Source organism: Schistocerca americana, chromosome 2 (assembly GCF_021461395.2).
Source record: "Schistocerca americana isolate TAMUIC-IGC-003095 chromosome 2, iqSchAmer2.1, whole genome shotgun sequence".
In the NCBI taxonomy this organism is placed as follows: domain Eukaryota; kingdom Metazoa; phylum Arthropoda; class Insecta; order Orthoptera; family Acrididae; genus Schistocerca; species Schistocerca americana.
Window position 1 is genome coordinate 76,219,473 of NC_060120.1, and position 24,664 is coordinate 76,244,136.

At 38.5% G+C, this 24,664-nt stretch overlaps 1 long non-coding RNA gene across 2 annotated transcripts in view; it reads right to left on the bottom strand.

Annotated features, from left to right (window-relative positions):
- The window catches only part of LOC124596068, a 236,909-nt gene that overhangs the window by 184,873 nt on the left and 27,372 nt on the right, over positions 1-24,664 (bottom strand). For both annotated transcript variants that reach the window (XR_006978277.1, XR_006978276.1), the window contains exon 2: positions 4,264-4,287. This is a non-coding gene — a long non-coding RNA (uncharacterized LOC124596068). The remainder of the gene's footprint in view (positions 1-4,263; positions 4,288-24,664) is intronic.

The window sequence follows — 24,664 nt, forward strand, 5'->3', positions numbered from 1 at the left end:
GAAGTCATACGAAAAAAGTACAGAAAGCAGGTATAGATAGGACTTTTTGGAAATAGTGAAGAACGAAGGGAGATCTCCGAGAAGTAAAGAAAGTTTTGTTTGCAAAATACTGCAATAAAAGAAACCCTGCCCTTTCCTTGTGTTATCCCACTATATGTTTGTGTTCCCTTGTGTATTTGTGTTTTTCCTGTCTTTGTGTGTTTAGCTGATGTTGTTATGTTGTAGAATTTTTCTAATACCATGTTATTCACTTTGTAAAGATGTTTAAACATTATTTGTACTGTTTTGTTTTAATGCTCATGTGTGAATTTGATATTTCGAAAGTTATTCTGATCTTTTATGTATGTACTCATGTCATAATTCCTGTAACACTGGTGTATAGGTTTCTTTCTATTCTTTTGTAAATCCCCTATTACTACAAATGTTATCTGTATTGTTATGTTCTTTAATGATGTATTCTGTACCTTTGTAATTGTATTCTTATGTTATAAAATTGTAATGGACACCAGTTCATCAGATTAAGTAACTTGTAAGTTACATTTCACTGCACACGTTTCTGTTGGTCATAGTATATGGACAATATGTGAGAAGTAGGGACTGTTAGTGTTTGCATGTGTGTTAACAATTCAGCAGGGGACTGGATAACAGCATTGCTGGTTCTAAGGAAAATTCCAAAAACTTTGTGAGTGCACAAGTGGTGGCTATGGACTTGCTATATTATCCACAAGACTCTTCAATGGTGATTGTGCACCTGCACAGTCACAACAGATGGCTGCTGGCCATCTCTACAAGGACTACAGTGGGTCTGCATCATTGATGACCCACCAATACCATTATTTCTACAAGGACTGCAGTGTGTCTGCACCTCTGGTGGCCCACCAATACTGTAATCTCTACCAGGACTACAGTGGGTCTACTGTGTGATGACCTACCTACCAATATTCTTCAAAACGTCGAATGACTCTGCTGTGGGTTTGCTCTGTTATGACCCATTACTTGTCTGCATGTTGAGAGTCAGCACTGTCTTTCCGTTGGAAGGACAACACTACTTCTTCAAGACTGCATGGAAATCTACTACTTCCATGTGCATTTTCTTTTACTGCTCAGACATTGAGAAAAACACTGCTATTTTACTGTGATGAACGATCAGGACTGTCTTTATGGACTGTCAGAAAATTTTAGCCTTTGACCAACATTGTATCAATAAGTGTGTGCATTTGATATCTTTGTTATTGTAATTACGAAAAATTTCTTCATATCTGTATTGGCCACTGCCCAAAACAATTGGTAAAATTTTTTGTGGGGAGCATGGGGGCTATGTAAGTAGGCTGTCTAGGTTTTTATATTGGTAACGCCACGTAGCGTTCTGTATGAAAATCACTGGCTGTGCTGTGTGCAGTCTGTGGCTGGGAGGCATTGTTGTAATATTCGCTATTGTAGTGTTGGGCTGTTGGCTGTTAACAGCGCGTAGCGTTGCGCAGTTGGAGTGAGCCGCCAGCAGTGGTGGATGTGGGGAGAGAGATGGGGGAGTTTAGAAATTTGTAAGACTGGATGTCATGAACTGCTATGTCTATTATGATTTTTCAACACTATTAAGGTAAATACATTGTTTGCTCTCAATGAAAATATTTCATTTGCTAACTATGCCTATCAGTAGTTAGTGCCTTCCGTAGTTTGAATCTTTTATTTAGCTGGCAGTAGTGGCGCCTGCTGTATTGCAGTAGTTCGAGTAACCAAGATTTTTGTGAGGTAAGTGATTTGTGAAACGTATAGGTTAATGTTAGTCAGGGTCATTCATTTGTAGGGATTTTTGAAAGTCAGATTGCGTTGCGCCAAAAAAATATTGTGTGTCAGTAATTTTTCTAAGGGGACGTTTCACCCTTATAAACTTTTCTGAAGTTAGAGTTGCTGCTATTTTGTCATTCTCGAGAGTTATTATTATGTTTCAAATTTGTTTTAATGGGGGAGGGGCAATCAGTAGGTGTGAAGCTCTAGGATTACTAGGAATAAATTCTGGCTTAATATAAGACAGTCACTGTCAGCAGTTGATTACATGAGAGTGGCCAAAGCTGAATAGTCAGTCTTTGAGGCAACGAAAGACGGCAGAATAACATGAAAAGCAAGAGAGAAACTGAGGAACATCTAATCGAAGAAGATTATGCAACTGGGGTGTATTAGGAACAAGGGAGATGAGTCATAGATCAAATATAATTTTGAAATGAATTTCCCAAGAATTAAATTTGCTTACGTGTTTATTTTATGCACAAAAAAATTGTTTTAGCTAGAGATCTGTAATTTTTTGGGATATTTCAGGATACATTTTGGAGTAAAGTGACCTACAGACACTAACGTACCAGCAATAGGAAGGAAAATACATAGAGAATAATCATAAAAAAAGCAAACTTAATTTTCATTATCAGATGTAAACATTTCTAGAATAAAAACATGTAACTGAAATGATGTGATTGTAGTCTACTTTTTAGATAGATATGTTGTTAATCTGTGCTTAAAGTTTCAGGCATCCAAGTACGATAGTTGGTCAGTGCATAGATTCTAAATATGGACAGGGATCTAAAAATGTAATTTACTGATATTCATAAAAAATTGTAATAAAGTCAACGTGAGAACTTACGTGATTTATGTATATCAGAATGTTCAAATGGCTCTGAGCACTATAGGACTCAACTGCTGAGGTCATTAGTCCCCTAGAACATAGAACTAGTTAAACCTAACTAACCTAAGGACATCACACACATCCATGCCCGAGGCAGGATTCGAACCTGCGACCGTAGCGGTCTCGCGGTTCCAGACGGCAGCGCCGGAACCGCACGGCCACTTCGGCCGGCAAAATGTTCAGCAAGATACACTCCTATCGTTTTATAATAATTTCAACCTACTAAGAGCTCACGTTTTTTAGTTAGAGCAGCGGAAATTTTACGAAAATTGCTAGTATATTTCCAGATATTCACAGCCAAGTTAACTTAAATGCAGTTTGCGGGGGTTTGTTAGCATTATGAGTTTTTCATATTGAAGCGGATGGTCCACTGTAATGTAACTTAATAGAAGACTACAGTTGTTGTCGGACGAAGACTTGAGGACATTTTTTTTTACTTTTAGCATGAAACTGTCCATTGCTCGGCAGAAACATCCGAGAAAGTCCAGCGGCGTGACTCAAATTTCTCGTGGAACTGCGTCTTTGTCCATACTTCCCAGGAACAGTGCCTCGTTAATTTATCAAGAATTTTGAACAATAATAATTTTTACACGTCCAATAGCCTGTGACATAGGCTGTCTTCTTCGCCGTGTTCTATCTCTTACAAGTGCTGGCAGACAGAAGTTTTCATTAGGGCCGAGAGATGCGCTGGTATTAAGCGATAGCAATAGTTCACCTTGGAAGGCCAAGGTTAGGATTCTAGTCGCGGATTCCCACCAGCATTTAATTTCAGAATGTTCCATGAGGTGGGGCTAAACTCTTCGCTGGGCCAAACTAATTTGGAGTTATTGTAGCATTTTAAGTGGCTTCAGGTAATTACGCAAGAGGTTACATCACAAATCTCTTGCCCCTTTCCTTGCGTCGCCCACGACATAAATGTAATGATATCAATGGCGACAGAACGCTCCAGCAGAGAAGAGAGGGAACAGAAGTGGAAAGACGTCTGTGGTTTAAAAGGGCGCCGTCGCTTGGAGGGTCCACAGCTTCCTTGTAGAGGTGTCTCCGGGGCAGGTGTACTGGCTTCGAACCCCGACAAGTGCCAACCGGTTTGTGCAGAGCTGCCACGTGCCGCGCGCTTTCACCTGGGGACACCCTTTATACAGGGGCTGCGGCACAACACTCTTGTTATGCTAATACTGACGCCTACCTACCAGTTCGAGAACGCGAATATCTTATTGATAATTGCACAATACTCACGGTTCCTGTATGCAGCAATCACAGTTACGCGAGTCCAAGTACAGTAACTAATTAACTTCTATTTGTCGCTATACTAGCTTGTGCGAGAGCGAAACTGTGCACACAACAGATTCTTCCAGAGTAGGAAACATGACTCCATACGGCATTATGTTGTAGCATAGGCCGTGACTCTTCTAGAGCGAAATGGGATGTATGATACTTCTAAAATGAAAGTCTACGGGGCACAATAAAAATAAAACTATATTTATAATGTGAGAAAGAGGTTCTCATGTTCCACATTTGTATAAAAATATAAAAAAGGAGAGCAGCTATGTGTAGTGAAAGTGTACACTTTCACACGGTTATCAACGTACCTCATCCTTTGTGCTGTATTTCTCCTAAAACAAAACGAAAAATGTGATATTAGAATAATGCTATCGATCTGACATTTCTACGAAAAGAAAACAATATAGTGCTTACTCATTTTTACTGGCTTCAGTGTTAAAAATATATAAAATTGATGCCAACAGATTCCTGATCTAATAATATTTTTCTCTCAAGCAACGGATTAATAGTACGAAATAATAATGTTTTGCAGATATTAACTTTGCTCTAAACATGACAAGATTATTTACGTAATGCTTCTGTATTACTAAGAGGTTCAATACATTGCAGTTGGACTATTAGAACAAAAAATAAAATTGAAAAGCGGCACTGATGTTAGACAGTCGAAAAAACTTCCCCACTTAATGTTGTATGCATATTTCTGTTAGCGTCCTCCTAACTTTTATTAACATTTTATTAAAGATACACAATGAACAACATTTCTTCTGTCAGTAACTGTGAATTAATATTATTTCCATGCTATATGATGTTCAAATTAATTTGTGACTACTTTGATTAGGATAGAACATTGACAGTTTTCTGTAGAATTATTTTACACATTTGGTAAATTACCATGTACTGCTTCAGCAACAAAATCTTTCATTGATCCGAGTGTATTTTCTGTTTTCAGTATCTAATGGTGTATATACCCATTGGTGAACAGATTCATTTCTGGTTGTATATTACCTTTCACTTTACTAAAATTCGAGAACACGTGTGAACTAAATTATGTGTCAAACAGGCAGTCAGAAAGACTCATCCAGAGATCGAGGTAGTTCTCTATACTGTGTAAATTGTTCTGTGCGGATTAGTCGGTGAAATGCAAGCAAAATCCCATGAACAACAGAAATAATAACTACACTTACCAGAAGGAGTGTCCACTCTGCATTGGAGCGCGCGCTGATCTGAAACTTCCAGGCAGTTAAACATGTATGCCAGACGGCGACTCGAACCAGGGACCTTTAACTTTCGCAGTCAATTACTTTACCGACTGAGCTATCCAAGCACGACTCACCGCTCGCCCTCATAGTTTGGGAAGGTAGCAGATGAGTTACGGAAGTACACGAAAGAATGGCTATGAGGGCGAGACGTGAGTCGTGTTTGGATAGCTCAGGCAGTGAGTCCGCGAAAGACAAAGGCCCCTGTCTCGAGTTCTGGTCGTGGACACAGCTTTATCTGTCAGGAAGTTTAGTAATTACAATGCCTTACAATACGAAAGTTACTAAAAATCATATTTTGGAGCGCTGAGGCCTGTCTGCTCTTTCCATTCCAGCTAAGATGAACTACGTGAATTGTTTCGATCTCTATCTGTTTATTTCCACATAGTGAAATGGTTGATAATCTAAATCTGTTTCTGGACTATAATAAATTACGAGAATACCATAACTTTGGTATAGCAAGCTGTACAGTTGTAAACACTGTACCATTAACATCTGGATAAAATCAGCATTGCAGCTTTCTTCAAATCACAGTTTTCTATATTACACAAAATATATCACATGGCTTAACATCGTTCAAAAATAGTAACCTTTGGTTGAAACCGAGAGCGAAGATCAACACGTCACAATGCAACAAATCGATCTATACACCAGTCAAAACTCCTGTGTGGTGAAAAAATATCCTAGCTTCATCCTTACTTCGCTTTGGACTAAAATGTTTGTTATTTAATTTTTTGTCGCAGTGTATTACACAGGAACCGTTGTTATACGAAAATGATATCATTAATAGAAACGATGTGTGTTTGGATAATTGTTTCCAATTTATTCTGTTAGACACCCGCATTGTTTCGAAATCTTTGATCAATTTTTAGCCATCACATTTTTGTCTCCGCTGGATAAAATCAACATTGCAGCTTTCTTCAAATCGCAGCTTTCGTTTCTATATTACACAAAGTATATCATATGGCTTAACATGGTTTGTGTTTTAGTGTGTAGTTTACCAGCAGAACTGAAGTTAATGTTTGAACTCGTTTATGCTTTTAGTTTCCCTCCAAGTGAAATAAAATGACCTACAATTCAATGTCACGTAACTGACGAAAGTTCTAAATACGCTTAAGAAAGAAACGTGTGCTGGTATATAAGCCTGAGTTATTTTTCGGCTACATGAAGAATCTCACGTCACCCGAAGGAACTCTTTAGAATTGTCATCTTCCAATTTCTTCAGTCTTACAATATTACAACTCAGGAAATATTCATTGGAGAGCCACGTTGAGATTTACCAACAACATTGGACATAAAAATTTCTATCGATCTTCTCCGTTTCCTGATCGCACTTGATCGTGAACTGCCATTATGTGAAAGCGCCGTGTCACGTTAAGAGGTGACCGCGGAAGGGAAAACACAGGGCTCACGCTGTATATTTTAATGAAGCGTATGAATACAACATGTGCGATCAAAAGTGATGTATTAGTGGTGTCGTTTCGGAAATACCGCATGAATATTGAGTAATGGAATACGTTGAATACGGGCAGGCTTCGCTTTCGTCACGATGTATTGGACCGTGTACTTTAAATGTAAATAACATGCAAAGGAAGTTAGTGTTCCGCAGATATCGCGTGGAACAATGCGCCGCATGCCTTTTACAGGTCTGCAGGTGAAATGCTCCATTGATGTAGTTTAGTAGCACTCACAGTTTAGGAAGTCTGTCGCTCATGAACCCGAATTTCATAAATAATTCTCAATGTAGACGATATTAAATGCCGAACAAAGGAACACTTATTCATGAATAAGTTCTAAATTCCGTGTAGTAGACGTATTTTGTACCAAAGCTGTGTGAGAAAACTACTGTTTATTTATGAACGTATTTTCCTCAGTATTTCCAAATTTATCCTTGGTAGTTGAGTTGAAAGGGGTCAGATCGTTAATACAAACCTATTCTTCTAAGAAACTTCCAGAAAGCTTACTACTGTTCGTATGCTAAATGCTTTCATTATAATAATTCTTTACTAAAATACGCTCACTGAAACTCGTAACTTCTGTTGTGCTAAAATTTGATTAACGCATTGCGAAGCAGGATTTAGTCATAAAGTTCTTCGATCTGCTATTTCATTTATACGTACCTCTTAGTAATCTAGAATTGTAGCACTTGATACTTCCTGAAGGCTTATGCCTAGAATTTTTGTTCACTTGGATCTAATATTTTTCTCGTAACTGCATCTGACAACAATGTCAGGATTTCATATTACTACAATTCACCGATTGCCTACGGCATGCCCACAGTCGTAAAAAGGAATAAATAAAATGTACAGAATTAATATTAACATTGGAACTGATTTTAACGCAAATTTTGCTTTCGCATTTACACGGCAAACACATAACCAGACAACAATGTGGGTAATTTTTTATGATAGTGTTCAGAAAAATATAACGTCTGCATCTCTACTAATTCAGAAAGAAACCACAAAACGAGAGAAATTTCTCTTATGTATTGGTAATACTGTCAAAGAATTTTTTCAGTAAAAATGGAATGAAATGATCGTGTGGCATTGATCACCGGGAGGCCCCATCCCGGGAAGTTCAGCCACCAGTGCAAGTCTTATTTCAGGTGACGTCACATTGTATGACTTTCGCGTAGGTGATGAACTGATGATGAGGACAGCACAACACCCAGTCCACGAGAGGAGAAAATCTCCAATCCGGCCGAGAATCGAACCCGGGCTCGCCACATGGTAAGTAACAAATAGTAAACTAAGATTGTAATTTAAAAATTGCGAGCTGGTCAGACATCGGAAAAATAATGCGTTTAGAAACATTAAAATATAAATTTCTCGCAACACCAATAAAAATTTAGAATGGTCTTCTGTTGTTGAGGAAAACCTAAGGAAAACAGAACGAGTACTTTCAAAATGCATAAAATATCAATATTATGCCGACTATTTCACTCAATTAAGTAATAACCTATTTACATGGTTCTCCCTCCAATTAGTGATGAATTCCTTGTAGATGTGTAATATGCCAAGAGATACAATACGGAATTGATATTATGCGAAAAAATTAATATGGTTATGTTTAATGGTGATCCCAAAGATTTTAAATGAGGCTGTAGTCAAGCACGCGGTTAATAGAAGTTACGAGGTAGTTGTCATGTAGTGTACATATGTACGTACTAAAGTAGATTAAATCATCAAATACTTTGTAGACCACTCCGATCAAACATCAGCAACTGAAAGAAAAGATATTTTTCGTTTTCTGGTCACATAGTTGCACTTACTGTGTGGGTAAGTAGAATACTACGTACAGCTGACATTACATTATATTATTGCTAATTTTGATAATGTGCTAAGTAGATCGTCGACAAAGTAGAAGTTTTCCACCAGAAAGACCGTTAGGCGTTTCTTAAACCGTGCTTTATTAATGGCTGAACTTTTTACGTTCGCTGGAAAGTTATTAAAGTATATGCTCTTTATTTACTTGCACCTTCTCCGGGTAAAGTAAGTATACAGATTTTTCATACATGCTGCTAGGGATGTACATGTGCAATTACGCTGACACAACACGATGCATCACCAGCTAGAGATCTACAGAATACAATACAACACACACACACACACACACACATACATACGTACAGAGAGAGAGAGAAAGAGAGAGAGAGAGAGAGAGAGAGAAACAAAAGCGTCATCTCATATTACTTCACTTTCCAGACATTTTAGATAGATTCGGTTTTCTGTGCAAAACGCATGTAGATTAATGTAAACCATGCCAGGGATGAAAGCCTTACATTCGTTTGTCGATTTAACACTGTTAACGATGGCAATGTTAATGATTCACAGTAAACATAGTCCATCACAACACATCTGATATCCTACTTGTAATTTGAAACTTCCTGACAGATTAAAACTGTGTACCGGACCGAGACTCGAACTCGGGACCTTTGCCTTTCGCCGGCAAGTGCTCCACCACTTCATATCACCGCACACTGCGCTGCAGAGTGAAAATCTCATTCTGGTACTTGTAATTTGTTTATTTACGTAACTTACATGTTTGACACACTTACAACTTGCGTGCAGTTTGCGGTCTAATTGTATTTAAATGTTATTGATCCAGACTACATTATCAATTATTTCATGATTTGAGGTGATATTTTTTGGATAGAGATAGGTTACGACCTTATATGATCCATTTACGGGGTTAGCGAATCATCTTTGGTGGCAAAACTTTTTCAGTTAACGTACCACTTTGTAGATATTACTATGATCTGTTAGTGCAGGCGTCATAAATAGAAAAATAACATTTCCTCTAAATATTCCTCTTTTCTAGTTACATTTGACGACTGTAGTGCTTTTTTCATGCTGAGTACGTTAATAGTGGTACAGCACATATTCAGCAATCTTAGTCAGGTTAATGTAGTATACACACTTTGTAACCACATTTAGACAATGTCTCACAAAACTTTGATCGGTTATCGAAGACCTTCCTCATACAGGACTTCTTAGAGCTCCTCTATAGATGAAGAACAGTGTGAGTTATTTTGATTGCGGGAATTGTGCGAACATTGAACGAGTACATTTTCTCCTCGCTATTCTATGGCACACACGGTTTTCGTAAATGCTGCATAAGTTCCCCACTGTGGCTGTGTAGGCTTCCGCGGCCAGAGCCCCACAGAATAAAAGATTTGACCTAGAGAAAGTCCACTGCAACCGTTGCCCGAAACATAGGCTTTATTTGATGATAGTTATTTGAAAATATGGCACTGTACCGTACCCAGAAAACATCTGTCTTAAACTGACCATATTTTCCATCCTTTCCTCTTTCTCCTCGTTAGTTCTTTTCCGTTCTCCACTTCTCTGACCAATGCTTATGTAAGCGGCAAATATCTATCTAACCATCTCACGCTGCTGACGAGTGTTGATTTGATTTATGTTAGGTTAGCTATTCTCTTCAACATTATGAAATTTATTTTATAATTTTTAAGAGGGTTGTTGCAGACTGATACTGGTCCCCTTCTAAATGGCAATCATTTTTCCAATCTGCTATATTTATATATATCACTGAGCCATTCTGTACAAAAACACTAACAGAAGTAAATACTCCTATTCTTTTCGTACATTACTTCTTGCCAGGGAATAAAGCGTTTTCTCTGTATTGATACATTTTCTGACGTCACTGAAAACAGTTGCAGACCTTACAAAAAAGCGCTTCATTAAGTTGAATTCTAGTGAGTCCTCGGCTAACATGCGAAGTCCAGCTGATGGGCAGTTGTAGTTAACAGTTTGTCACAAAAATCAGTCTTTACTGTAATAGGCACTAGGTCAATGAATTTTATAAGAATATTACTGTTGAGATACTGAATGTAGCTCCGAATGTCATTTGTTCCCATTATGGTATTACTCACATGAATACTGTGTTTCTAAGAGCATAGGATGATTTCTCGTGCGAGTGACGTAGATGTTGTAAGCTCCCATTGGTGTGGTAATGTATGTACTTAACTTGTATAGAATCTTTGACGTAGGAATAGGGTTGGAACAGCTTTTGATTAAAACACAACAGAATAGCGAAGCAGTTTCGAGACTACCAGCACCTCGGCATTCATCATAGACGCTCAGCTGACAATGAGAAATAGAAAGGGCACTCAAGTGAAAACGAGATAGCTGGGAAAAATTTAAGTAACTTCTTTGTTATTTCATAAACAATCGCCGTACTGTTCATACTTTTATGCCGCTGTGGGACAAGACGGTAGGTGCCTCCATGGAAAATTGTTTGCGGTTGCTTACGGGACCGTGATTGAACTCAGGTCTACACTCCTTCGTCCGACGCAAATCGACGGCCAAGAATAGATTTACGCGTGGGCAGAATCACGGTTCCGGAGGTAAGCGGTAACATTTTTCTATGAAACCACTGACAGTCTAGTCTCACCATGGGATAAATTTCTCAATAGTTATGGCGTTTACTTTTGAAAAAAACAGTTTGCTTACTTTTTTACATCCGTCACGTTCTCATTTGACTACCCTTCATAGTTTCTGTTTTAATTCGTACACTACTTGGGAAAAAATAATTTGTCCAAAAGGATTTTTCGCTATATAGCTATACGAGATTATATTATAAAAAGTGAACTCAATAAATGAAGTTAGGAAATTAGAAATAGTCTTATTGAAATAACCACAAAACACCGAGAAGTGGAATCCTGTGCGACCTAAAATTTTTGTTCAAACGAAACTTTAAGATGGATGCGGGGAAGGAATCTGCTAAAAATATCATCTTCTTGTGACAGATGAGAGAGGTTTGAGCTCTAATAAAATGTTGGAGGCAAAACACAAAAATCTGCAGAAGTTTTGCTATTTTGTAGATTATTGAATGCCCTAAAAAAACTTTCTAAGGAGAGAAAAGAACGTCATATCATCAGGGGTAGAAAACGTTGTAAAATATATGATTTCACCAAGTTTTTAACTGACCAACACAAATTCTACATACCGACGCGATAATTGGTTCTGAAATTAGTTGTGGAACAGTAGAATTGCCAGACAGTACATGAGTTAAGTGTTCATATGTCTCGAAATGGTGCATGTAAGAGTGACTGTTGGACCCAGTAGAAGAAAGTGCTAACCCACAAGACCTTTTATTGCCTGGAGGCGATTATTTGCAACATCTACAATTTTTTGGAGAATCATAGTTTGCACACAGCTGTTTGGCACTTTATTACACCACCAGCGGCAGCTATAGGCAACCATCTTCAGATATATTATGCCTCGTAATCAGATGAATGACAACTAATAACCACCATCCAGCACCATCTCAGAAACCAATGTCTCAGTTCAGCTATAAATCTGGAGCTTTTGTAGCCTACAATAGATCTGTCACGAAGCGCACGGCAAAACTCATTGAACAGATACTGCTTTTTGGCTCAAAATGGCTCTGAGCACTATGGGACTTAACTTCTAAGGTCATCAGTCCCCTGGAACTTAGAACTACTTAAACCTAACTAAGCTAAGGACATCACACACATCCATGCCCAAGGCAGGATTCGAACCTGCGACCGTAGCGGTCGCGCGGTTCCAGACTGTAGCACCTAGAACCGCTCGACCACCCCGGCCGGGGCTCCTTTTTGGCGGTGAGGTAGAACTACTTGTTACTCATATGTGGTCCATCCAAAATCACAACAGGTGATGATACCAATCCTTACTCAGTTGAGGCACTACCTTCCAAAAACCCATTCAATTACATATTTATACGTCTTATAGCCCTCTATATTTTATGTGTTATGTGTAAAATTTCGTCTACCGTAAATCAGTAAAATAGTATAATTTTATGAGAAAGCAAAATAAATATTGGCACACACTTCTTCTGTGCAGAAAATACGTTACGCAGTATTTGCTAGAGAGAGGGAGAGAGAGAGAGGGAGAGAGAGAGAGAGAGAGAGAGAGAGAGAGAAGAGAGAGAGTACTTGACAGCTTAAAAATGTGTGTTGAAGAAATCGGCTAAGAGACAGATTACGCAGAGGAATACTTCGTGAAGATTTCCGGGAAACCTCTGATTTCTTCAAGATAGTCATGTCATGTTTAATACTCGCTTAAAATCTTTTAGGGTCTGCTGAAATGGCTCCAGCGATAGTCTACCAGTCAGCTACGAACGGGTATAAATATCCGCAAAGTGTTCGCAAGTTTTCCACAAGTATTAATTTAACCACATTCCGCTACATAAGTACATGACATAAACAGTATCTCTTATTATCCAGTTATATATGATCCTTCTTTTCAAAGAAAATTCGAATGCACGATAAAACTATAATGGTATCTAACAATCCTAATGATGAACCCAAAAGGAAAAAAAGCAATATCGCAAACGAAATGTTGGAAAGTCCCAACAGAGATGCTTAGTATTATTACGAAAGTATGCCACCTATTGAATAATTTTATTAAATTTATATTTATTTACGTCACAAAGCCCAAAGTCGATACATAATAATTCACGACCAACTCTGTCCATTTGGCGGATTTAGCAATAACAGCAGAGGGGCACAATATTCGAGTTTTTTAAAAATATTCCCGAGGGCCACTGCCTGTGGAAAGCATTACGCTTTAAAGAGGATTTACACGTTTGTTATTTAGATGTGCCGGATTGTACGAAAAGTCTTTGGAGACATTAAATAGTGATTTATTTAGTTAGATAGTAAGAAGGAATTTGATGCTAGGGATGCATCAGTTTGCCCGACGGGTACTTCTTCAAACTAATCTTAAAATCTAATCTTAACCTGTTTGTACCTGGTAACCGGTTTCGGTTATACGCACAAACATCTTCAGACCAAATTGATATCCACGGTAACGCTGCTGAATGGGAAATACAGGGCGAAGTGATATCTGCCAGCGGTAGACAGTCAGTTATGGAAGGTATATAATCTATTTGTGTAAGTATGGTTGTACATATAGCAGAAAACAACTGCCAACTACAAATAAATCAAGATTTAGACTGTTTTTATGTCAATTAATGATAATCAGGTGCTACTGTCCCTTATTCATCATATCTAAAATAGTGTTACTTGTTTGGTTTTGTGTCCACATAAAAATAGAGTTCTATTTGTCGTCCCATTTTCTGAGTTTTGAGGAAGTTGGCTTCAACTGTCCCAGATACAAGTTTGCAATATGAAAAAGGATCCGTGTACCATCTTGCAAAACGCTATTCACACAAACTAGATGAATTAATATTCTAAAAAGAAACAAAAGAAAAAAATTACTTACTCAGCCATTCACGCAAGACCACGAACTATGTAACGGTAGTTTTTTAGTTCGTGGTATCAAGGACCTAATAAATCACTGATATTTAAGTTGTAAGGAGAGATTTCTTCGCTTTGATGTATCCCTTTTCCGACATGTCTTACTAAAAATGCACCAAGGGAAAAATAACATCTTTATCAATTATGACGCTTTCTCATTCGACCGTAATTACAGATTAATTAGTCGATAATTGATAAACTAATCGTAAGGGTTGTAATGAATATTCTGCGTTCTACAGCCCATAACCGTTGACACATTTTGTCTTATGACTGCACTCATGTTCTTCCAAACTAGCTGTCTGCGTCGTTCTCCACATCTAAACCGTAAGTCCTCTCGTTTCTTTATTGTGGCAATAGAACAGAAAAATAAATTAATTTATTTCACTTATAAACAGAGCACCGAAATAATCCTCGTTTCAAGACAGCAATGACCTCTCATCTTGAAGCCCTATGTCTACATTTTGATTGCACTCATACCAGTCTTTTTTCTTTATTTTCTGTATACTACTGCTGTATGTGCCATGGAATTAATTTTTTTGTTTATCATTGTGAGTTTTAAAGGAGCTTTAGAAGATATAAAAGTAGTTATTCAAACAAACGTTTGCAAAACAAATACAGCAGTTTACTTTCCTCACAAAGAAGAATGAAAACCCAGTCGGTGGATCACATGTCAGTTAACGACTCAGATGCGTGGATAAAATTATCTGCTTTTGTGTGCCCATACCCACTGTCGGAAATGAACGCTTGTATGAGAACAGTAATGACAATGCTACGTCAACGGACATGATAACTACCAGAAATGCCTTCCTCATAGATAAGGATATCTGGAATTCAAGTAATAAGAAAACAATAAATCAAACTGACCATATTCAAATACAGACATAGAAAGGAAACTAGTGATCCTCTCGGGGAGCGAAAATGGCGTCTGACCATAATCTAGTAAGTGTTACTAAAATCGGATTGAAGGTAGCACCTAAAACGAAAATCGAACCTGGAGATGTGAACAGATTTGATATGGAGAATGTTATGGGGTCAGAAGTCATTCTAAAATACAAAGCTGAAATTTTAAACCAAGTAGAGGTTTTAAGCAGCATGAGAGAAAAATCAAGAAATGTCCAGTAATAAGTGCTTAAAAAAAATAACAGAAGTTACCATCACAGCTGCAAGTAATAACCTATAGCAAGAAGTGGTTTGGTGGCGAATGTGAGGTAGCTGAAGACTGGGTTATGAAATTACATAGGAAATTGCTGCAAACAAATAAGAATCCTGAAATAGAACTTACTTATCGACACGCTCAAAAGCAGGGTAATACAATAGAACTTAAGAAAAAGAAACCATATCTAAAACAACAGATTGAACGTATTTATGAATATCATCGAAATACTAATATTCGGAGAAAGTGTGTCAGAGTCAACAAAGTTAAAAGAGGTTTTTAGTACAAATCTATGGTGATGAAGTATAAGGATGCAAATATGGTTATTGATATAAAGTTTTATCAACAAGTAAGAAATATTGTAACAATCTACTGAACTATTTTGATCTGGAATCACCAATTACGAATTCCAGCAGCAGTCCTAATAATGACCAAATTCCAGAACCGACATATGAAGAGGTGCTAGGAAGTATCAAACACCTAGAAAAAGGGCAAGGTAACTGGAAGTGAAGGAACTCCAGCTGAGAAACTAAAATGTTGAGAAAAAACTCTGCAAAGAAGTTTGTATTACCCGGTACAGCTGATATGGAATAGCAAGACTATATCAACAGAATGGAAAGAATGATTAATAGCTCGGATGCATAAAAAAGGAGGGGGTTTATTGCTAACCCGTTTGAAGCCATACGCAGAAAATGTAGTCTGGGATTATGAGAACTGCTTTCACAAAAATAGGTCCACTGATGACAATATAACTGTAATCAGAAGAATAAAGGAAAATGTGTGGGTACATAAACAAAAAATACGTTATTTGTTCATCGATTTTATGGAAGCTTATGACTTTGTATTCCAGCAAAGCCAGTGGAATGTAATGACCGGCTTGGCATTTCCAATTAAACTTAAAGATTTTTATAAAATTCTAATGGATTATGACATAAGCAGGGCTCTACTAAACGAAATGGAATCTGACATTTTAAAAATAAAACTGGACTGAGATAGGGAGATACCCTCTCCCCTCTTTTCTTTAATCTAGGCTTAGAGAAAGTTGTGAGGAAACACGTTCTAGTACCTGCTGAGGTCCTCCAAAGATATGAAGTCAAGATTTCAGCGTATGCAGGTGATACAGAGTTAAGTCAAGACTTCAGCGTATGCAGGTGATGTAGTGTTCATTGGAAAATAGAGGTTAGACAGTTTCGGAGCTCGTAGAATAATTATCCAATCTTGACCCAAAAGTGAATGATCATAAAACAAAATACAGATAGTTCAAAGATGAAGAAGAAAAACAATCACGTCTAATAACTGTCAGACATAAATTCGAATGTGTTGAACAGTTCAGATTTCTCGGCGCAGTGATATACGAACAAAATCTGTGACAAGTAGAAGAAAGAAATAAGACTGCGAGATGTCAATAGAGCCTACTCGCAAGGAAAGCTAAACTGGAGCTGTCATCAGACCAGTCCTAACTTCTGGAGCAGAAACATGGAGTTTAACTAAAATCAAAGAACAACAATTACATGTATTTGAAAACAAAGTTGTTAAGAAAATGTTTGGTTCATACTGTGATAATGAATTACAAAGTTGGATCGGTTGGTTCGTTGTTGGCTGATTTGGGGAAGAGGACAAAACAGCGAGATCATCGATCCCATCTGATTAGGGAAGTCGGCCGTGCCTTTTTAGAGGAACCATCTCTGCATTAGCCTGAAGCGATTTAGGAAAATCACGGAAAACCTAAATCAGGATGGCTGGACGTGGGTCTTGACTGTCGTCCTCGCGAATGTGAGCCCAATGTTGTAACCACTGCGCCACCTCGCTCGGTGCGAAGTTGGAAGAGAAGACTTAACACAGAAATGCACATGTCATCTTGACAAACAACAGCAATGAGCATAATAAATTACAGAGGACTTCAATGAGAATGCCATTTGACATGAATGAAAGAAGATCAAGTAGTTTCAAGAATATTTGAAGTCATTTGGCAAGAGATCAAGGGAGAGACCCAGAAGTATATGGGTAACTGAAGTTAAAACTACATGCAACAGGGCTGACGTAAACAACTGGCTGAGAACAGCACAGGATTCAGGCATTTGGAGGTAACAAGGAGAGGAAGACAAGTTCAAACATTCCCATGTAGACAACGTAATACAAAATATATCAGTAAGAAAGACATGCGAAGAGATAATTAAAAATCCTGAATCAATAAACATGTTCCTATGGAATCACAGGAAGAACATAACTGTGCCGATGTAATGTGCTGTATTTTGAACCAAGAAACATTAGGTCGTTGAGCAGTTTCCTTTAATGCACGTATTCACATTTGCTGGTGTTCTGTACCATCGTTTACGGTGGACAAGCTATTTAAAAAAATGCTCTTTTACTACAAGTATTATAGTTTGTGCGTTGTTCACAAGTAAACAAATATTATTGCTAGAATTTCACAGCGATGCTATGGCCGCCATGAACTGGATATGAAAGCGTGTGCTCGATAACTCTGTGACGTTTGACTCTTCGATCATATTTCACCTTCATGTCCACAATTATCCTAGCTGCGTGCAGACAAGTGCAGATTTTTCCATATGCTGTGTCTTCTCTACCGCCTTATCAACGTACACTGTCCTTCATATATCTCCTTTGAGTTTAAAGCTCTTATTTACACAAAATGGCAGAAACATCCATTCCCATCAGAGCAAAATCATTTCTGTCTCAATCCGTAGTTCAGCCATTTTCTCGAAGTCCTTCTCAGTAACAAGAACCTCATTATATTAGGGAACTGAATGACAAAAAATTCAAATGTGTGTGAAATCTTATGGGGCTTAACTCCTAAGGTCATCGTCCTTAAGCTTACACACTACTTAACCTAAATTATCCTAAGGACAGACACACACACCCACGCCCGAGGGAGGACTCGAACCTCCGCCGGGATCAGTCGCACAGTGCATGACTGCAGCGCCTGAGACCACTCGGCTAATCCCGCGCGGCAACTGAATAACATCTCCAGCTTCGGAAGACAGGTAATTACGTACCTACTAAAGCAACAATAATGATTACCACAGTCCCTGTGTGCACAAGCACCCGTGTCTGACCTTCTCTCCAACTATATTTTCCTCATTTTCCATTGTTCTTAGCTGGTGCAAAGTTTCCTTTCCCCAGAACTCCTCAGTATCAGAAAGCATCTATTTTGTACACCTATAAATTGTTTTTATATCCGCACTATCGTTATTATTATTTTATTGTTATTGTCGTTATTATTGGTAACGGCAGCTGTAGTAGAAGTACTGTCAGTATTAATTTTATTAGTTCATAGCCAGTACAGTTGGCTCACATTGTCATTGTAGATATTCCAATTAGTTTAATACTAAATGTCATATTAAAATTGTTAGCTCTTAGTAACTATGATGTAAAAAATGTAATGTGTTTGTGATACCTTGGTCGATATAAGAGAGGGCCTCATGGACGTTGACATATCAGGTTAAACAAATTAATAAATAAAAATAAAACAATGACCTGAGTGTTTGTCAGGTCAATACTGTACACAAGACGGGGGCTCGAACCCGGATCTACGGCTTCTGCAGGCAGCGTGCAACCAGTAGCACCATACGGGAACGACTTAAGTTTTTGCGCCTATCCTCAAATCGTTTCAGTTGTCTCACACTGCCACGCAACGTGTTCTCCATTGAGAGTAAGAGGTACCATTCTCATATATTCTTTTGCTACCTGAAAGTTTCTCCATAGCAGCGTTGAAATATAATTTTCTGTCGAGATTATCAAGCTAGTCATTTCATACAGTGCTAATTATTGTCTTCGCTTGTTGACGCTGCTAATTGGTCATAAAACTATATTTCAGGCAGGCGTTATCATAGATATGTATAGATACTGTAGCACATACCTCCGTGGTCGGTGTGTATTACTGAAAAAAACTGCGTAAATATGTTTAAAAATCATCAGGGTTGGACAAAGCCATTTGACAGACACTACAGGATAAAGATTTTCTCTACGTTCCTCTGAGCATTACTTTCATTACTTTCTACAACTATACTCATCCATGTTCGTTCTGCATTACATAATTACATCGTCCACTTCATTCTGTCCCAAGAACAATTTATTTGACATTTTTGTCTCACAGTTATTCCCAATCCGTTGGTCATTGATCAAACCGTAGTTTTTAAATATTTTAGCATTAGAGGTCCATCTGTCAACGCCACTGTTATTACACGCTGCTTTCATATCTTCTTTGTCACTCTCACTGAAAGCTTACTTTTGAACTTACTGTTTACTTTAGCAAAAGCATTTTGGGCCATTTTACAATCCATCCAGTGTTCGTCTGGCCTAAATAAAATATCAACTGGTTATCTGACGGCACTCTTTGTTTGTTCTGTTTTCTTATAGTTGTATTCATTGTAAACTGTAGCTCTACACTATCTCATAAAATTGTATTCAACGTGTCAGCCTTGATACTGATAGCGAGAATATTTTTGTCTTACTAATCAAATGATCTGTAATGCTAGAAGTCTATAACAAGGACGTAACGTCAACAAATCGTGAGAATCTAATTTTTTTTCTTCTTCTTCACTACAGTGATCCTCATTAGTGTGCGTCCGCAACTCTTGGTCTGGTGGTTAGGGTTACAGGGTCCCGGGTTCGCTTCCCGCTCGCGTCGGAGATTTTCTTCGGCTCGGGGACCGGGTGCTGGGCGTCGTGATAATGAATTCGTCTCATGTTTTATCACATCGAAGTGGTGTGAAATAGAAAGACTTGCACCAGGCTGCCGAACATCCCCAGGTGGGGTCTCCCAGTCAATAATGCCGTACCGCTATTTCATTTCGTTCGTCTGCGGTGCATCCATCGATTTCATAGATTTAACGAATTAATAATTGCTGTTCGTGACAAGTGCTTGGCATTAAGTCACGCTGTGAAAATTTAGCTGTCTACACATTTGCAGTTTCATCAAATCATAACAGGTGTCGTTACAAATAATGTGGAATATCTTTCTTAGATCAAGAAATTTCGTTTAATTGTTTATGTGTAAGAAGTTACTTCAAAACAACCGTTTCTTATCGAAGAAAAGCTGTGTTGACGATGGGCATGATACACAGCTATATGGTTGCATACTTGATTACGACCGGTATCGGCCCTAGACCACCATATGGCTGCAAGATTTAGTTTTATCTGTTGAGAATTGAACCTGTGTAGATATTGGATGAAGATTTGTCAGCAAAATATAAATTTAACATTAGTATCCATAATCTAAACACTTCCTGAATTAGCTGGTCAATGTTTCGGCTTCCTTTTTATAGTATTTGTCACGAACTCTTTTATGTTCTGGGCATCCGTAGTTGTTGAAAGGCGAATGAAAACTGTCATTACTATGGCGAGTGAAAAGTAACGAAGACATACTCCAATCATTTAGGAATATTTTCTGATAAGCTAAACTTGTCATTTCAGAATCACGTTTTAAAATTTGCCTGAGTAGTAACTGCATAGTTCCGTGGCTTCTTTACTTTCCGCTCGTCTTAGTATTGACAATATTCACTGAATAGTAAATTTTGACTTGGAGTGATAGATGTCTCCATGATCTTTTAATGTTGTTGAGCCTAAAGGTTGTATTTTTAATAAACAACAGTTTTGCCAACTGTTAGTGGGATTCTTCCTAACATGACGTTGTATTTGTGTAGACTTTCGTTGTGAAATTGCTCTTTCGAATGCAGACACCTGCCATATCCTGATCATGTGCAGCAAGAGACGGAATGAATTGAGAGCGCAATGATTATGTAATGCTACCGCTAGCAGACATGTGTTTAAGGGGCGTTAAATTAGGTGCCGTATCCAAAGAAAGCATGAAATATAAGCTGTGATATATCTACAGTATTTCATCAGATAGTGCCAGAACTCAATTAGGATAAATGGGGGCTGTTTATGGAGGATATTGTCTTGAGTGCTGCTATCATTCCACTTATTTCGGATCAGCGACATGTACTGGCAGGCGGCTGTAGGTTTTTTTGATTATGCTCGTACGTCAGAAGCAATTGAAGGTTCGATGTTGATCAGCAGTGAGTGGAAAGTGCATATGGTAACTGTAACAGATATATGCAACCACTGCTTAATCACAAGTGTCTTCCCTTAGGTCTCGGAACAGGGACTAGTTAAGCCCCTACCTAAAAAGGACGTTATCACAACATCCTCTGATCTGCAACCTATTGGCAAGGCCTTAAAATACCTAGTGGACGACCAACTACCAAATTAAATAACTATAAACAACCTACTGGACGAATAACAATCAGGATTCCGTAAACATTGCAGTGCAACATCTGCTTTAATAAAGGTAACAGATGACCCGAAGCTTTCCAAGGATGAGCGGGAGGCGAATATCTTGTGTTTCTTAGACTTCAGCAAAGCCTTTGACACTGTCGACATCGACGTACTGCTTTCTCACAGAGTGAATTGCAATGGTTTCGCTCAAACCTGACGCCTCGTCAGCAATACGTTACGTCCGGCACCATAAAGTCACCATGGATGCAGCGATCGGTACGAGGTCCTACACTCTTTCCACTGCATGTCTGTTATGTGTCATCTGTTTTGTCCAACTGCAAGTACCACACGTATGCTGGTGACCTCCAACTGCACCTACGGGAAAATCCAATATACCTAAAGTCACCGACCTGTTCGCGCTATCAAAATGGGCGCAGGATATAGCGTTACAATTCGACCCAAGCGGTACTGGCTGGACATTCTTAACTCATTAGCCCGAACTATCGGGAATACCTAACAAGTTTAATCCTAAATGGACAAACGGCAGCTTTCCTATCCCAGCAAATATTCTAGGGGTAATATTAGATGAAAATTTGAATTGTGGAATGTGAAATGTGGAACACAGGATTTGCCCTACAAAAATATAAAAAGCTCTGCACTCTTTACCCGAAAAAGAAACTTGTACAAACACTTATATTTCCAATTATTTATTACAATGATTTTATCCTGCAAAATCTGTCTCAGGACAGCTCACTGCGCCTGGAACTGGGTGTGAATGTATATCTGTGACGTTTCACTCTTTAATCATATTTCACCATCATATGCATAGCTATACTGGGTACATGCAGACAAGCACAGAGTTTTCCGTACCCCATGTCTTCTCTACTGTCTTATCAACGTACACTGTCCCTCATACCTCTCCTCGACCTTAACGCTCTTATTTGAACAAAATGACTAAAACAACCGTTCCAATCGGAGCAAAATTCTTTCTGCCCCACTCCACTGTTCCGCTACTTTCTCCAAGTTCTTCTTAGGAGAAGGAACCTGACTCGGAAATAACCTTAAGCATTATATTAGAGAAATGAAGAGCGTCTCCAGATTCAGAAGACATATAGTGAAGTACGTACTACAGCAACAACAACGATTTCCTTTGTCCCTGTACGCACAAGCACCCGTGTCTAATATTTTTTCCTACTAGATCTTCCTAATTTTCCAGTGTTCTTGGCTTGTGCAGTCTCCTTAAATTTTCTTTCCCCAGAATTCGCTATATATATAAAAAAACTATCTTTCACATATATAAATTCTTTTTATTTCTGCCACTAGCGTTATTATTATTACTGTCATTGTTATTATTATTACTTTTCTCGTTATTAGTGGCAATAGCAGCAGTAGGAGGAGTACTATCAGTATTAACTTTATTAGTTGATTATCAGTATTAATTACCGACATAGTCGCTTTAGAGACTCAAACCATTTTAATAGTTTTTCTCAAACTAAAATTGTTATTTCTTAGGTAACTACTATGTAAAAAAGCTACTGTATGTGCGAAACCCTGGCCTGGTGTAAGATAAGGCCCGAAGGCCCTAATCAATCACATCAACGTAAATAAACAAGTAAAATAAAATAGCTAAATTTGAATTACTATTCCCTATGTCTGAGTCAACTCGAGTTATCACGTTACCAGAATACGCAGTATAGACGATCCAGATACAGGACTCAAGATAACTGCCTGCCCAAAAAGTTTCAAAACTGGAGTAATTAAAATATTAGGGAAACGTTAGGATGACGTCTTTGGCGCTTCAGGTGTTCTACATAGACTTCCCCGTTGGACTACAGCGCACAGAACGTTCATACAACAACGTGAAACTGTCAGAAAAGTCCTCCTTTGGAATGTTGTTCAACTCGTGCATCATATTGGTTTGAACCGCACGTCCACTATTTAACACTGCCTGCTCACGACTGACTTGTCTAATACACATACGTTGTTTACGGTTCTTATTTCCAGCTGCACAGCGTATTTACTGCGCTGACGTCGCTTCTACGCCAGGAGTAAAATTAGTCTCGGAACCGCTGATAATCTCGCCGTTGAGTGCACGTAAGCACCAAACACTAAGCCTCGGAACTTTGGACGGCTGACATAGCCTCCACTACCCGTAGGTAGACTGCGTTGTTGTGATGAGTCATTTGGTGCCATTTGCCTGACAGTCCATGAGTTATGCAGAGTATGTTGCCCCTAAGCGGCTTGAATGAGGTAAGTTTCTGAGCACGATAATTTTCCTATAAAATTATTTTAGACATGCTCGCTATTAACTATACAGCTTTATTCAAATAGGCAACCGCAACTATTCTCAGTCGTGTACACTAGTACGTGGGAGACTGGTCCCCATTGCGAATCTTCAAAAATAAATACCGGGTGATCAAAAAGTCAGTATAAATTTGAAAACTGAATAAATCACGGAATAATGTAGATAGAGAGGTACAAATTGACACACATGCTTGGAATCACATGGGGTTTTATTAGAACAAAAAAAGTACAAACGCTCAAAAAAGTCCGAGCGTTGGTGCTTCATCTGATCAGAACAGCAATAATTAGCATAACAAAGTAAGACAAAGCAAAGATGATGTTCTTTACAGGAAATGCTCAATGTGTCCACCATCATTCCTCAACAATAGCTATATTCGAGGAATAATGTGAACAGCACTGTAAAGCATGTCCGGAGTTATGGTGAGGCATTGGCGTCGAATGTTGTCTTTCAGCATCCCACTAGAGATGTCTGCCGATCACGATACACTTGCGACTTCGGGTAACCCCAAAGCCAATAATCGCACGGACTGAGGTCTGGGGACCTGGGAGGCCAAGCATGACGAAAGTGGCGGCTGAGCACACGATCATCACCAAACGACGCGCGCAGGACATCTTTCACGCGTCTAGCAATACTTAGTTTTTTTTTTTTTTTGGTTCTAATAAAACCCCCTGTCATTCCAAGCATGTGTGTCAATTTTAACCTCTCTATCTACATTATTCCGTGGTTTCTTATACTGACTTTTTGATCACCCGGTACTATACATGTCAGCTGAGCATACCACCGACTTACCCGTTAACGTCAGCCCACAAGTCTTTCTGTCATCAGGAGCTACGAAACATGTATTCTGGCGCCTTACATTGTCAACCACTTGCGATCATTTATGAAATATTTGTTTATTTCGACAATCTAGTTTTCGAGACTTTTCACGCATGCTGAAGTCACATATTTATGCTTTTAGCTTGATGCTGGGTACTGTCTTGCAACAGCCCAA